The 16,713-nt window shown below is 36.6% G+C and overlaps 1 long non-coding RNA gene across 3 annotated transcripts; it reads right to left on the bottom strand.

The window, feature by feature from the left end:
• Window positions 1-645: 645 nt before the first annotated feature.
• On the bottom strand, window positions 646-16,192 carry LOC106017930 (uncharacterized). 3 transcript variants are annotated; one of them, XR_001191707.5, is made up of 5 exons: window positions 15,809-16,192; window positions 9,348-9,510; window positions 3,744-3,812; window positions 3,063-3,131; window positions 646-1,249 (listed from the first exon to the last, which is right to left on the bottom strand). It is a non-coding gene; the product is annotated as an uncharacterized lncRNA (long non-coding RNA). The 3 variants fall into 3 exon arrangements; XR_001191705.5 differs by having other exon boundaries at window positions 15,673-16,191; XR_002403418.4 differs by lacking the exon at window positions 15,809-16,192 and adding an exon at window positions 10,540-10,663.
• Between the last annotated feature and the right edge of the window lie 521 nt (window positions 16,193-16,713).

The raw sequence follows: 16,713 nt of genomic DNA, 5'->3' as shown, positions 1-16,713 counted from the left end.
AAACCATAGTTTACTTTGTCACTAGCTAGAAAAATAAACCACAAGTAAACACAAAAGCATTCAATTCTTAAAGCAACCACAACAGCAACACCGGTGCTTCACGTATGGAGAGCTACCAACTGTGAAGTAGGATGCCAACCTACCCTAGGCTTGGCAGTGCAGCAGAAACCAAAATTTCCACATAATATTGAGAATGTGTAGATGATAATCTTTGTGTATTTGAGATATTTTGTATTTAAAACACTTTTCTTATGTCAGAAGTAGCATATATCTATAACAGGATGTAGAGGGGGAAGGAACATCTATGTGTTACACATGGCTAAAGCTAGAGCTTTCTAGTCTTCTGGAAAAAAAGAAATGTAATTCTTTATCCAAGACAAAGGCAAGCAAAACCAAACATACTCTAAACTTAAAACCAATAAAATGTAGTTATTGGCATACTTCAAGCTGATTTTTTAATAGCAAAAGTGAGGAGTGGGTTATGTGCACAGTAATCATATAACCTGGAATCCTTCCAAGTATCAGATAAGCAAATACATTATACATACTCAGATACAAAATAATCCAGGCCAAAAGGGATCTGTAGCTTTTGGAGGTGGAGGAAAATAAATAAATAAATAAAGTTATTAAACAAAGTTATTTGTTTAGATATACATACATTTTTTCTCCCAGGATGTGAGTAGTAGTTGGCTGTGTTTTTTTCATACAAAATTAGTGACTTTCTGATCAGACATGCAGGTGTCATGTAAAATTCCATTGCAAAAACCATCTGAGTGGTTTCACATTCTTAGGGACAGTGTAAGCAAACAAATTACCATGGGATACACCAGGATGTGAAATTCAACGTATGTTACTCTGTGACAGCTGCTCAGTGTATGGACCTTTAGTATCTGGTTTCAAGGAAGTGCTGTCAACACAGGCTTTATGCCCTGTCATAATATATTGAACTATCTCTGTGCTCCGTAAACTTCCAGTTCTATATTACCTTCAAAAATATACAACATCCGTTCAGTTTTTATGGTGACCCACATCTCTTCCTGGGAGAGATCTGAGCAGAGCATGCTGTTGTCTCCTCGTCCTTTCTGATTTCATCTCCCATGCACATATTCCATGCTCCTCCCTCAGCAGGACGCATAATGTTCCTGATCCAGATAACTCTCCTTTCCAGGCAAGGCAAGGCAGACAAGAACACAATGTGCTCTCCCTAAAGCAGTGCATGACAATGCTGCTATTATGCTAATCAGTAGAACTGTAAGTACAAAACACCATAAAAGAAAATGAATAAATGCACAGTAAACAAAAAGAAAATTGCATATTTACCTCCTTACCCTCCAGCAAATCTCTTGGGTTTAGTATTCTTAGATTAAAAATAATAAAATTATCAGAGTAGTAATTTATTTTTAATTTTTTTTTAATTCCCAGGTATATTTTGAGAGCCTTTTCAAAGGCTCAAAAAATAAACAGAAATGTAGCTTTTTTCTTAGTTTCAATTCTACTTTCTTCTGATCATTTGAATATACAATATTATCTTTTATTAATTTCCAATCAAGTAAATGAATTATTTAATTTAACTATAAAGTATCCCATATCAGTAAACAAATCCATTATTTATTTTAGAAGATTCCTCTGAAGTGTAATTTTATAAACTCAGTAATGCTCATTTCATCCTGCACACTGACCATCCTTCCAGATAACTATACCACACGTTATGAAAAGATAAAGCTGTCCCATACATTACAGGTAGCTGCACTTTTAATGTAATACTTTTAAGAGAGAAGCAATAAAATCTAGAGTATGTTGAGATAATATTTTGAACTCATGGAATTCAGTTAGTTTGGAAGTAGAATATCTAGTGGCATTATCATGACAAAGATTTGTTTCTTTTTAAGAAGCTCCTCCCCTCCCATTTATTTATTTATTAACTCTAGACAAATAGGATGGTCTTCTAACTTCAGATTTACCTATCCATACAAGGATGGCTTTAAGGCACTTTGAGAAAAGAAGCATTATGCAAGTACTGTATGTCTGTACAAATGAAAATACATTTTTAATGCTTTATTACATTGTACTTTTACATATCTGAATTTATATCTTTTAATGTATTTATGAATACACACCTTTCTGGCATATACCATCAGCACAAGAATAATTTTATGTATTTTTAAATATAACATTAAGAAATGTGACCCATGATTGTGAACAATCAAACTAAGAGCAGGAATAAAAATCATTTTAGAAACACTTTAAGGCAGGCTATCTGAAAATACAGCATATATTAATTTGAAAAGGTGCTATTGTTGAAAAACATAGGAATGGTGAGTAATTTTAACAGTTTAATATACCACTGCAGGCTGTTTGGCTCGGTATGAATGCAGATAAACCAGCACACTGTTTTTATGAGCCATTCATTTACAATCCACCAGTTTGCTAAGCTTTTCACCATCACTGCTCTGTAGCCAGTTTTTACCAATGTAGTAGGCTTTAACTTGTGGAATCTTCCACTTGAAGGTACTTCAATCAAAACCAATCTGGTAATTTGATAGCTGAGCAATCTGCTCATTATTAAGTACTCTCTCTCGATAAACACATTTCTAACTGTATTTGGTGTTTTCCTTACATAATTATCCAAATGGTTAAAAAAAAGCAAGATTTTTCTCAAAATAAAATACAACATGCTGGTAGAAAAGCACATCTTTCTTCATGTAAGCCATTTTAAAAAGCTCCCACCTCTCTGTTCTGAGGGTTTTGGCAACTTTGCAAGTGCAGGGGAATCATTACCTACAGACCCTTTCCATTGTAGAAAATGTAAGCTATGCATAAGTAGTACTTTTATTGGGTGCTATTTATGTGTGAAGGGCCCTGTGGGGAAAAATAAACATCTGATTAGGTAATACACTAGATAATGCTTTATTTGGAGAAATGGGCCATTAAAAAAAAAAAAGGGAGGGGGGAGAGGACAACATTAATTCTGCATTTTTCAATGCTTGACTTTGCAATGGTGATGTTACTTGACTTAAAGACATCTTAAACTACTTTGAAAACTCTGAAAACAGAAATCATACCTTATGGAATCTGCGACTCTTTACTTGACCATTCTTTTTCATCAGAAGCAGCAGCAATAGATACGCTTCCTGAAACAGTGGGTAGAATACAAAACATGCATTTGATTATCAGTGTCACAGGTGGAGCATCTCAGCTCCATCACATCCAAAGCAACTTTTGCCTCCATCCCGATGCCCATGACCCCATCCCAGTTTCACCCATTCTTCTGACTTCTTTCGTCCTCATTTCCTGCTCTGGGCTCACTACCACTGTGAAATTGCACCCCGTTCTGCCCACCTTTGACAACTGCCTGAGCTGCTGTATTTTAAAGTCCACAGCACATAAAGAACAAAAAGAAAACTAAGTTCTATAATTTTCAGTAGCTTCTTTTGGAGATTTCAATTGTTATTATTTTCAAAATGCTGAGTTAACAGAATATCAGTATATTCCTTTTCTTTGCAGATACTATCTTGAAGTAGAAGGAATGCTAGAAATATTTTCTGATTTTAAAATGACCTAAAAAAATGGAACAGAGGAAAACGTATCCTAGTATTATGAACCTTTTCCTTCTTCTAAAGCTATCTATACATAAAAAGCAGTCAGTAATGTCACAGAGAGGTCCTAATATATTCCCCAGTAAGGCAAAACTTTTCTGTGACACTTATAGAAGCCTCCTTTAGTAAAGTGTTCAAATAACTTACTTTTTTCTGGCAACTTGTCCACTTCATTGCTTAAAACAAAGACGAATTGACAACTGGCAGTAGTGGCACCTTTGGGAAAAACATAACAAACAAAAAGTAAAGAGAAAGTGACATTGTGGCATTTTGTTATTATGAAAGGTAATAATTTCTGACTATGACACAAAAATAAAAAAAAAAAAATAGAAAAAAAAAAGAAGTTGAATCTTGGAACAAACTTTGTTTTTTGACAGAGTTAGCCCTGTATATCTGTACATGTTATTCCTTGGATACCTGGTAGCATGGCCAATGTATTTCATTTACACAAACAGAAAAAAAAAAAAAAAAATTTAAAACAAATGTTTGAAATTCTAGTTGAAGTATTTTCATGATATAGCATGCAGGCAACCATCAGATACAAAACTGTGCTTTAGATGAGATAATTTAAAATTTATATGTACTACTCACAAAGCTTAGTGTCCTATTATCTTCTAGGATGTCTTTCCAGTGTGAAAATTTAGTACAATTTGTATAAAAACATGGCTACTTGTCATCCATTAATAACAGTTCATTATTATTTCTCTATTTCTATGTAATCAACATGGCCTTCTATTAAAATTGGTTTGATATAAAAATACAATTTTCTCTATTTAGAGTTCAGTTCAATGACTCATTCTGAGTATGCTACATACAATAATATTCTATGCACAATAATGCAAAATTTTGAAGTACATGAAGGTATTACATAACACCAGGCTAAATCAAATACAAAGAATAATGTTTTTACTTCTTTAAAAGAAAAACTGCCTTTTTCTGAATAAAATTCAGTAGTGGGAATTCATGTTTACATCCCCAGCAGTGTCACTGTCAAACAGAACTAAGAAGGAGTTTTGTCTTAAAAGACCCCAGGTAATTCACATCAGATTATTTTACTATTAAAGATGCAAATTACTTTTTCATTTTAAAAGATAAAAGATTAAGATTTTTTTCCCCAAAGATAAATCAAGTTAATTGTAGCCTAGTACACTTTTCTGAAGAAATATTAGATGCCCTAACACCTTGAATATTTTTCAGTCCTAGAACAGATTGTAAATTTGCTGCACAAGCATTGAGCTCATGATTTGAGGTGAAGAAGCATCTCCTTGGAAAATTTAAAGGTGAGCATTAACAAGGTTGGGTAAGACATGCTAATTTTTTGTTTACTAGAGGGACAGTCATGAAAGTAAAAAAAGGTCCTGAAGATCAGAGAGAAGCAGCAGAGAAGAAAAAAATAATAATAAAAAAATAAAAATAAAAAATCAGTGTTTCATTTCCAGCAGCTTAAATGCGGTTTGCAATGTCCTCAGGGGAATGCCAAAAAGCATGTTTGTGTATTTGAATTTCTTGCTTTACATCTAGCTCTGCATGAGAGAGATTTTTGGTTTTGTTATGAGAAAACAGTGGCTGTAAATCCCACAGATACAGGAGAACATTTGGAGGAGGAGGCTGAGCTCCACAATTTAATGAGTGCCGAGGGCCCAGAAGACTGAACACTAGAGGTGAAACAGGCAAGTTACAGCACTTAGCTGAGGTCCAGTATTCACATTTTAACTTTACTGGTGAAAAAAGCACTCCTTTGCCTGAGTCACCCATCTGAGTCACCCATCTCTGAGCTGGAAGACAGAGAAATATCAGGCTTTCCTCTTAGCTTTTTCTTCTTGTCTTCTAACAAATTGACCAAGCTCCAAATAAACAAACAAAAAATCAGAAAATTGAAGAAGGAAATACATTTAAAATAATAAGCCAAGAGCCAGAAAATCAATATGTAGAAATTATTCACATCTGCCTGTGATACCGTCCTGTCTTCCATGAGTCCTTTACAACAGTGAAAGACATAAACAACAGCATATTCCATTTAACAATTAAAATAAAAGAAAGCTATGCTTATTGCAGCTACCTCATTCTTACCAGTAGTTTCTGTTCCATTCTCTGTCAGTGCCAGAGCAATTTCTTCATGATTATTTAGTACCGACAGCCATAATTTTAACAAAGAGCATTTTAGAAATTACATTACATGACGTGATACCTGTCATGTCCACACTGTGCAGGCCCTGCCACGACTACAGAGTGGAAAGTGAACCTCAATGTTGAATACTTTGCAAAATCATCAACATTAGGAATAAGAAGCTAAAAAGTACTTGAGGGAACAATCCTAAAAGCAAGCTGCTCCAGCAGCAGTGCTGGGAACTTTCTGCTGGAGCCCAGGAAGGCTCACACACTGAAACAACAACCCTGAGTCCTCTTTGAAACATGTGATACATATCCTGTAGCAATCTAATACAGGATGATGGTGGCTGGCATTAAAGTACGGACTAAGGTATTAAAGAAGAATAAAGCACCAAAGCATTTAATACCACTGTTGTTACTTAGAGCCCACTTGAGGATGCAGTGAGGAGTCATTAGATTAGTGCAGAAATCATTAATTTTATTTTGGCAGTAACTAAAGCCTGGTAACATGGAAACTGCATCAAACAGATGGCTGGAAAGAATCTCTAGGTAACGCCCACGTAGTCTGCACCAGGCATACATGCTTGTATAAAAGCACAGGTCGGGAACAGCTGCAAAACTTAATCAAACTCCTCCTGCTTTATCACTGATATAATTTTGAAATGCATTAGGAATGTATCAAAAATATATTAATTCAGTGATTTTTTTTTATGTTTCTTTTCCTTAAAAATGTGTTTCATATGAGTTTTGGACTATTTCTTCCTTTGCAGTTATTTTCAACCTTCCACTTTAAATCGCAAACCTAAATTAAAGAAAAATAAGAGCTCAGAAGAAAACAAATCCTCCAGATTTACTAGAGAGGAGAGACTTCAGTCTTCTGAAGCTTGTTTTTCCTCTCTCAACCCATCTCTGGGGTGTGCAGGCACTGCAGTCTGCCCACAGCCCCTGCCCTTTTGTGGGTGCATGCCATGCCACAGCCCTGTGATGCTCACGCTCACATTTTACTCTCCACTTCTCCTCTGGGCAGTCCTGTACAGCCTTGGTCCTTCCCCATACTGAAACCCCTTCCCTCACTTATTCCCTCTTTGGGTCTTCCGTCATTCATTCCTCATTTTGTTGCATCCTCTTTGTGCTCAGTTGTCATTTCGACAGACTTACAGCTCCCCTAGCCAATTTTATATAAATCCTCTAGATGAATGAGCTTCTTTTTTCCTTCTGACTTCAGCCAGGCCTGTCTTTAAAGTGTCAGCTTTGTTTTTCCAAGGCATGTGGACTTGCGCCATTCCCCAGGCCACGCCATGCCTAGCTCAGAGGGGCACACTCGATATTTCTGCAGGCAAGAAGAGCCCCCAGTCCCTGGACACATGCTGTGGGTACGGCTCATTTTCTATGCTGGTATAAAGCCAAGTTCCAGATTTGCTACTTGAGTAATTCCCAGTGTCAGCTCACAACTCCAGCACATAGCAGCAGATTTTGCTGGGGTACAGAGAGACCATTTTTCTCTTGCCAGACCATTTTTTTTCTGCCATTGAGGCAAATCCCAAACCTAGTGGTAATTACAAAGGGAAATCCTATACAATCCTCTTTGAGGAACCTCTTCTACTACGCACGGTTTTTGGTGCCATCAAGTAAGAAGGATATAAAACTAAAGAAGGACTACAAAGATAGTGAAGGGCCTAGAAGGGAAAAGGTCTGCACCCAGAGGTGGTCGGGCACTGGGACAGGCTGCCCAGGGCAGTGGTCACAGCACCGAGCCTGAGGGAGTTCAAGAAGTGTTTGGACACTGCTTTCAGACATAGAGTCTGTTTTTTGGGTGGTCCTGTGTGGAGCCAGGAGTTGGACATGATGATTTGTGGGGGTTCCTTCCAACTAGGGATATTCTATGATCCTATTATTCTAATTTCTGGTATGAATATTTACAGCCTCAGGTGTATACTAGTAAGCACCAGAAGCACCATCTTAAATAACAGGAAAGAAAGTTAAGTGGATTGATTGGACTTTCAATATGCTCCCGTTTCAGATTTCTCTTCCCTTCCAGCTTTGACTTTTTCAGACCGTGGCAAAGCGTTGACCCCTTGCTCCGTTCTGAAATGCTGCACTCCCGCTGCTGCCTGTCCACGTCCCCCATGTGCACCCTGCAGAAGTTGCTGAAGGCTGTAACCGAACTGTTTTTTCCAACTAGAGGTCTGGCAACAATAAAAACAGTATGGCTGCAACAAAGTCCCAGAGAAGGTGCTGAATTTGGTAGTTTTCCAAATTATATTCATCTCCAATGGCAGTCTGAAGTCAGACACAGTACAAGCAAACGGGCCAAAGCTTAAAGAACAAAGGTTATTTCTAAGTGCAGGACAGTTCTCAGAGATGTGCTGTCCCACACCTTTCCCTTTCTTTTCAAAGCTTCTCACCCCCCAACTGAGTAACCATGTGCTTAGGTTACTCTGGGGAGCAGAGTGGTGTGAGATGTGGGACAGGGAATCTCAGCACACCCAACAGCTCTCAAACAGGACATCACTGGGAAGAAAGGGGATTTGTAAGGAAAGGGGTAAGGTTGGGGTAAGGAAAACCCAGCCTCACCCTCAGTGCTACAAAATAAATAAATAAATAAATAAATAAATAAATAAAAATAGAAGATTAAATTCTAGCCACAGTGCACAGGTTTTTCCTGACACCCAAACTTTTATAACACTTCTTAAATTCATATTATCTTACCTGAGAAAACAATTAGGCAATATTTAAGCTTATCCTACACATTCTGTCTTCTCTTGCCCCTTGCTCTGCCTGCATTCCTACAGGAACCTCTATCAATCTGATTTTTTTTTCTTAATCTAAGCTTGTTTTACAGGTCATCAATTTAATTTCTCAGTGCTTTACGTTCTCTACTATTCTCAATTAGAATAACATTATATCCATCAATCCTTATCTCTGAATCTTCAGCTTTTCATTTAGCCTCCCAGCAGTCTTGATCGGAGCTCTTCAACACCTTATCAACTGCAACCATACTGATTAAATTATACCATCCATTTACTAATATTTACTGAGCCATTACTAAATATGTCCAATTTTGTTTGCTAATGCAAGTTTGTGTCTCTCTCTGATGTGAAACCAAAAACAGGCAATTCTGCCTATCTCCTGTTTCATGAAAGCCTACAAGTAAAACAAATTGTCATACTTTTCATAAAACTATACAGCTTCCAATTTTAGGCAAGGAAGACTCTCTCTCATGTCCTTTATCAGCTACTATTATGGTAATTTCTCTTATCCCGTTTCTTGTTAAGGAACTATTGTTTCATTAATGGTAAATTAATGAAATACAGCTAAAGAGGAGAGGTCTAATTACAAAACCATTGCAGTGGAGGTATCACTGTCCTCTAGTTGTAGAGATTATTCTGTTTGTTCTTTTTGTATTAGCAGGGTTTCATCCACTCCCCCACTTTTCAGATGTTTTCACTGTTCTTCACTTTCCTGAACCCACATCAGTGGCATTGCCCTTTCAGGCAAATAATTTTCCATTAAGTAGAAACACAACCTTGCCCAAAGGACTCAGAAATGCACCACCGCAGGACTAATGTGAATGCAAAAGATTAACCTCTTTACGTTTGGGACAATGCTGTCTTCTCTGCAAAATGTGGAGATAACACCTACCTTACAGCTGTCGTTAGTTATCCATTCAGTAATGGGAAAAAGTCCTCCATCTGCAGCTGAGTACAGGACCTCCAGAAGTCTGGCTTCCCAAGAAGCACTTTGTGATCCCAGGTACTCAATGACATCCAAGTGGTCAGCACAACTAGCTAACATCAGACTGAAACTTCAGAAATACAGAAGGAAAATAAATTAACTTGCTGCAAAACCAGGACATCATTATCACTGCTGAAAAAAAGAGTATTCATTACCATGTAAATTTCTGACAATACGAGTAAAAATGCACCAGTGGTAGCCAAACCCTAGTATGTGAGAGACTTGAAAATGCTTGACCTTAGAAAGACAATGAATAATATTGTGTATTCACAATATTATTCACAATATTATTTGAAAAGTCTGACACACTGCTAATAGCTTTCTGAAACTTCTCGAAGGGTCACCTCACTTCAAAGGACAGAAAGAAGAGGGACAGGAGAAGAGAAGCAAGCCCTGAGTAATCCACATTCAGATCTCAACTCCCCTACTGCCTTAACTATCCATCAGTTCAGAAAGGGAATGTCATCACAACATCCCAACCCTACACCAAACACCATTCTGAATTTCTACTCAATTCTCAGTTCCCAATCTGGTGCTGGACACTGTTGAAGCCTAAATGACCTGGAGTGAGGCCTCTGTCCCAAAAAGGAGGAACAGTGGCTCTGAAAGCAGGCTTCTTTCTCCTTGCGTAAACCCTTAAAACACCCTTTTCGTACTTAAAAAGCAAACATATTTAAGATGCTTTTGTTCTTCAGAGGCTTGTTACTGCATTTCTGTACTGCCTATTGCTGGAGGTTAGTGGCACTAAAATAAAACCAGCAGATGGGATTCTGTGATAGTTCTTCAAATTCTTCAATACAGTCAAGCATGTGTGCCTGGAACAGCTTTCACCAGCTGCTTAATGTCTCCATCAGCTCTCCAGTCAAGCATTATCTCCAGCACAAATGGTAAGATCTTAAACTCCTCAGCGTTTCTTCAGTGAATGTCTAGAACTGCCTTCACTGTAGGATCATAGGATTGTTAAAAGTGTTAGGGACCTGAGGACATCTCCACCCCAGCTCCTGCCCAAAGCAGGGTCAGACCAGGTTCCTCAGGGATTTAGCTACTCTGCCCTGAAAACTTCTGACGATGAAGATGGGCCACAACCTCTCTGGGTTACCTGTTACACACGGTACACATGGATGGCTTGGCCATCCTCATGGTGAAGAGCTTTTCCCCACATCCAGCAGAAACATCTCTTTCAGTTCATATCTGTTATCAAGTCATTGGAGGGCTTTAAGCACCTATAGGATTAAACAGACTGAAGGTGTCAGTGAAGTTGAAAACATTAAACTAACAAATGTTTATCTTGTATTTTCATCCTTATCCTTTTTCTCTTTTTTACTGCATAGTGTCCTTCAGACATTCTCAGCATCATTAACTCTACCAGCCACATCACACCAGTGCTTCTTGGATCATCCACTTCTCAATTCAGTTTAAAATCATTCTGGTTCTCAAAATCTTAACCAAACAAGAGAAATTTAATATAGGCAAAATAATTTTTGATCAGACTAAGAAAAATAAAAATACAATGCCAGAAGCATATAATACCTTAATGCTGCAGCTAAAGAAATATCAGTGGTTTTTATTTGTTTATTTTCTTAAAAGATTAGACTATCACATTTGTGTTAATTTTCAGCTAACATCCTCTGCTACTATGACTCTTATCTGGTCCGTCAGTGTGGTTCCATTGTGATACTATATGTTTATATACAGTTTATATATATATATACACATATTTATCTCAAAAATGAAGAATTCAGGACTTAAAGAGATCTTCCAGGTCACAAAGTCCAGCCTCCTGCTATTACAGACAACCATATTATTGTATGCCTTTCAAAAATCTAGCACACAGTCCTCAGTGCAATTACATTTTTCCCCTGCTAGCTAGCTAGTTATTCCAAAAATCTCACTATGCTGATGTAGAAATACTTCTTATTTTCCTGAGACAGATATCTTTGTTTGATTCTGTGTACTCCAGTCAGACCCAAATCTGATTGGTGCTTAATTATCCGCAGTTATCTCTCAGAGGTTACAATTAACAAAACTGTAGGACTCTCTCAACTAATGAGTCTTCAATGCAGTGCTTGGACAAATAAAATTTCTGTGTCAATCACTTTAAAACCAAGTGCCAGTTACCACTAGTAGAACTTTTCTGTTTGTTTTTCAAATGAGAAATAATTTACATTGATCACAGTGCTTTTCCCAGTTCGAGGATATATTTATCCCACTAGTAAGCAGACCTACCACCATGGAAATGAATATGCAAAGTGTCAGCTATATTATGGTTAAATTCACATCAAAAAAGCTTTGTTGTCTTGGATATAACAAAGTGTAATTTAATTCAAAATATAATATTACACTGGCTCAGCCTGTGACTGATACAATAATTCTACACTAGATCAATACATTTACTAAATATGCAGTAAGGAATGTAAATAAAGCAAACTAAGCTGTACACAGGATGCTGCTGTGATCACTGTTCATCCTCCTCAACCAGTCACAGTCTGGCTGATACTGCAGGGAACAGGTTTGTAGGAAGAGCTGCTCATGGGGCAGTGCTGAAAGCGTTCAGGATTCAGACAATTAGTCTAAAAAATTTATTTTAGCTAACAAAAGTAGCAATACTGTTCTATAATACACCGTATCATTGAATGTACAGCTGCACATTAGCCAGAAAATGTTAAATGTTTTCTAAACTGAGACAGTATCCAAATACCATCTCCTTGGTCACAAATAAGTACTTTGACAGAGATGAGAAGAAAACAAAATATTGTTGTTTTTTTTTGTTTGTTGTTTGTTTGTTTTGTTTATTTATTTATTTAAGCAAAGATGGTAAATCATAACATTCATTTCCTGAATGCAGAAGATAGCTTAAACATACTGTCCCAGAGTTTATAAGGAAGTATTTAGGAGATGGCGACCCCATCAGTTCCAGAAGCATTTTAAGCAGTCCAGGAATGATGGGCAGGTCATCAAAAAAAACATGCAACACCATTGCTTCCTGTTCAGTTTTTCAAAATATCACACTGAGCAGCACAGCTACTTGTCAGGCTTAAAACTGCATAGTAAAACCAGCACTGTTTACCAAAATCCTGGGCAAATCAGCAGCATGTGGTTTATGGACACACACGTGCTCCAAAGGAAAAAAACCTACAGAAGATGGGTGGTTGTCCCACCAGGTAAGGATGTGTGATAACTGTGCAAGAACATGTGCACAAGCTACTTTTTGAAGCTACAGGAAGTAGAAATAGTTTCTACGGATGACAAGAGCTCAGGGAAGAAAAAGCCAGAACAGTTAAAAATCATCCCAAGGAACACAGGTTTTAAGAATAAGGTTGCTGGAGGCTAACAAGAAGTTTATCAGCCTCCCCTGTAATCATCAGTTCTGTGATTGCCAACCATTAGGGCTGAATAGGTGTCAAACAATGCAGCAATCAGCACACAAGTATTTTTATGGATTTACAGAGTAAGTAACTGCAGATGCTCCCCAAAAGTTTTTATGCTGAGGATCTGTAAATAAATCCATAGGACTTTACATAGAGGGTGGTAATTTGGTAATAGCTTACGGGTTGACATAATTATCCACCTACAGAACTCTAGACCTAAAATGACATTATTTGGGTGGTACCATACAGCCTACAGAAATTAAATTCTGGAAATGAAGAGCAATGGCTAATGCAGACTAGTTTAATTTGGGGCCATCTGCCCTCCCTAGGTAAACTCTTGAAACAGTGGTTCTGCACAGCCAGCTCACCAAACTCACCTGACAAACATCTGCAGTTTTCTGATCCTTGATAATCATCAGAACACATGGCACAGTGGACAGTGATGTGCAAGGAGTCCTTGGTTTTGCATATGGAGATATAAGCTTTCTTCACGCTACTCCCTCACAAAATATATACACTGAGTGTATGCACATGAAGTCTGACACAGAAAGGGATGCCAAAGATCTCAAGGCTCCCCATGTTTTGCAGAAGCCTCTCAGAGTATAGCTGTGGACAGGCATATTTTAAAATAAAGATATTAATTTTTCTCGGTTACTTTTTTTTTTTTCAAATCTAAGAATAAAAAAGTAGAATGATAAAGGGGAAAAATTGTTAATAAAAATGAATTTGAAAGTAAAAATATCATTGTGAATGTAATATTTAATATTGAAATCACTACATTTAACATTATATAGCCCACATTTTCCCATTTCACCTAGATCTATTTTTGACATATGGGGACATAATAATGGAAATTAAATCCCATTGGATGAGATAACAGAACACAGTAGTACCTATTGTGTACTTTCTGAGAAGCAACTACTAAGGAGTAAAACCCTATTTATCAGGAATAATATATACGCACACCTTCACATGCGTATGAAAAAAAAATAATCAAGCAAATATTGGCAGATAAAAGCTATTGTATGATGATTTAAAATATTCTAACCACCCATACATTCATTTTTGTCAATGGTATGTGAGAAAATGGTTACAGAGTAAGTTTTGGATAAATGTGCAAATAACAGCTAAGCCTGATATAAAAGAATATACGGTCTCTCAGAATACACTGATAAATGAATGTTGAAAGACTACAATAGCATGTCATTTATAGTATAACATTATCATGGCAATTATAATGTAAATAACATATACAGAACATTATATAATTATTAAACCATTTAAATATCACCGTAATGTTAATTATAATGCATATAGCATAATTTAATACTATTTATAGTTTATCTATTTAAGACTTCTAATTCTGTTATTTTAGACCAGAACAATTCCTTATCCTTACTTAAGAGAATTGCAAATTGCTTTTACATAGTTCAGAACACTTACAGCCAATGGAACTTTTTTCTGTTATTTATTGGTTGTCCTATAGAAAGTAGGGAATAAAGTATTTTCAAATATATATATATATATATGTTTGGACAAATTAATTTTAATAGCATAGTATTAGCCTACCACTGGTAGGCATCCAGTCTTCCTATTTCACAATACCATCTTCTGATATTTTATAGCTTCCAGCTTGCTTACACAAACAACAGAACTGGTATCACAATTTTCAGTCAGCTGTCTTTCATGTCATAAAACATTCAAATTTGTGGTGAGGACTCATACCACTAGTATGAGAAAATACTTCACTTACAGCCATTGACAGAGACTTTGAAATAGCTTCAGCATCTCTTAAAAATGCCATTTGAAAAAGCAAAATATGATTAAATAAGCTGTATATATCTGTTAGATTTATAATTATTTGTAACATTTTTTTATATTATTATTATTGAAACGAAAACAGACCTTAAAGTTAGATTTTTCATTTTCTAGTTCTTTGTATTCCTTAGCTTGGTAACCCAAAGCAAGTATTTTCTAGGTAGATACGCAACATTGGCAGAGGCCCAGAGTCACCTGGAGAGGCTCCCAACTCTATGGTGAAGTGGGGAAATACAAACAATAAAAGCTGGAAGAAACAAGCTGCAAAACCTATTACGAAGAACATACCTACAGGCAAGGGCAAAACAAAAGATAAGACTACAACAACTGAGCACAGAGGTAGTGCTTAGTGCTAAAATTGCTTGTAAGGGGGAGGTAAAGAAGGGAACAAGACAAAAGAGGGAGGAAAAAAGTATGAAAGACCAGGAAGAAAAGAAGAATAGAAGACTCAAATTTTTGTCCAGTTGAATTTAGCCTTATGTTTGACTGTGTTATATTTCTCTGGAAAATGTGTCATGGAGATAAACATTTTTTTTTTTTTTTTTTTGCTTCAAGCTGGTCTAAGAGCAAGATAAAGGAAAAATAGCCTAATAAGGCAAAATTGTTTAATAATTATACTTATTTCTCTCTTTTTAATTTTATTTTTTTATTAAGGAGTATGCATATTATGCTTTTCAGCTTTACTTATATTCTGACTTCAGGAACTAACCCTTCTGAGCTTTTCCAAGGCCATCTGAACTTTGTGCTTAAGCCATACTCTTATGACTCAGGTGAGTGCCCCTCTCATCTGCTGCCAACCAGCATTCAGAAAGAGGCAGCAGGACAAGATTCCAACCCAACAAGAAGCCATAAATTAAACTAACAGCTTGTGGCAAATAAATACAATGAGATAAAGACTTACAAAGAAGAGGAAAAAATAAAGAAAGGGCTCAGGATGAAAAAGGCTCATTTAGACTGAATGGAACAAAAAGGTGAAGACAGGGTCAGAGATAATGACAGGTACAAACTGGTTATATCTCTTTTCCTCCTTGATTCGTAATACATACCTATATGAAAGGTAGCCAGCAACATACCAAGCTAGTAGATGAACAAGCTAAACCAAATTGTATTTTACAGTCTCTAATCACTGACATAATCTATATGGCCAATGAGGTGTGATTATCACTGCCTATTTGTACTTACTATTGTGATTTTCTTATTTATACTAATGTATCTGCACCATCAAGCCAAATTTTTTCAGTGAAGCAGTCTCTGCTGGATTTCCTTGTAAAGGGCACACAGGAAGCCATGGAGTTCCTGGAGTCACCACAGAGGCAATTCATTTAAAAAACAAAAGCTATGAATAGATACAAACCGAGCGATTAGAGACATGAAGGCTACAATCATGAAATGAATAACAAAAAGTACACTGATGTACTGAAGTGAACCTAGCAGAGGAGCAACAAATGGCCATGTGATGTAGAACATAGCTTTCCAGGAGAGGCTGAAGGACTATTAAAGCAATTATTGGATGAAAGCAACGAATCTGTGAGTATGAAGCTCATATGTTTGTATTTAAAAATAAACTCTTCATGTATTATCTGAGCTGCTTAGTTGCAAATGAACAGGCAGTCATATTGCATGGTGATAACACCTTTATTTACAGAATTTAAGGCTGCGCTGAAAGTAATGAATAAATGATGAGTCCATTGGTGAAGGCATTCACTAATTAACAAGCAGCAGCTGTTTCTTTTTTGTCTTTTCTTTTTTTTTTTTTCCTTTTTTCGGGGGGGGGGGGAGTGTACAATTGATTAAAATTGCATGCTTCATTTAAACAGAATTCTCTTGTACTTTACCAAAGAGGGAGAGAAAACTTCCTTCAGATAGAGCAGTTGCTTTTCTGATTTATTGAACTTTTTTCCAGCTGAATACAAACTAGAAACCTATTTTGTTGCATTGAGTATAATATGCTGATCAGAAATAAACTGCAGTAAAAAACAGTACAACAAATTATTTCAGGCCTAAGTTATACTTCCTTTGCTATTTAATTCATGTATGTATATGCACATTCAAACACACATATATATGCTATATATACGCTTATATAG

The sequence above is a fragment of the Anas platyrhynchos genome, chromosome 6 (genome assembly GCF_047663525.1).
Source record: "Anas platyrhynchos isolate ZD024472 breed Pekin duck chromosome 6, IASCAAS_PekinDuck_T2T, whole genome shotgun sequence".
Classification (NCBI taxonomy): Eukaryota; Metazoa; Chordata; class Aves; order Anseriformes; family Anatidae; genus Anas; species Anas platyrhynchos.
This window is presented reverse-complemented; position numbering and strand designations above follow the sequence as displayed.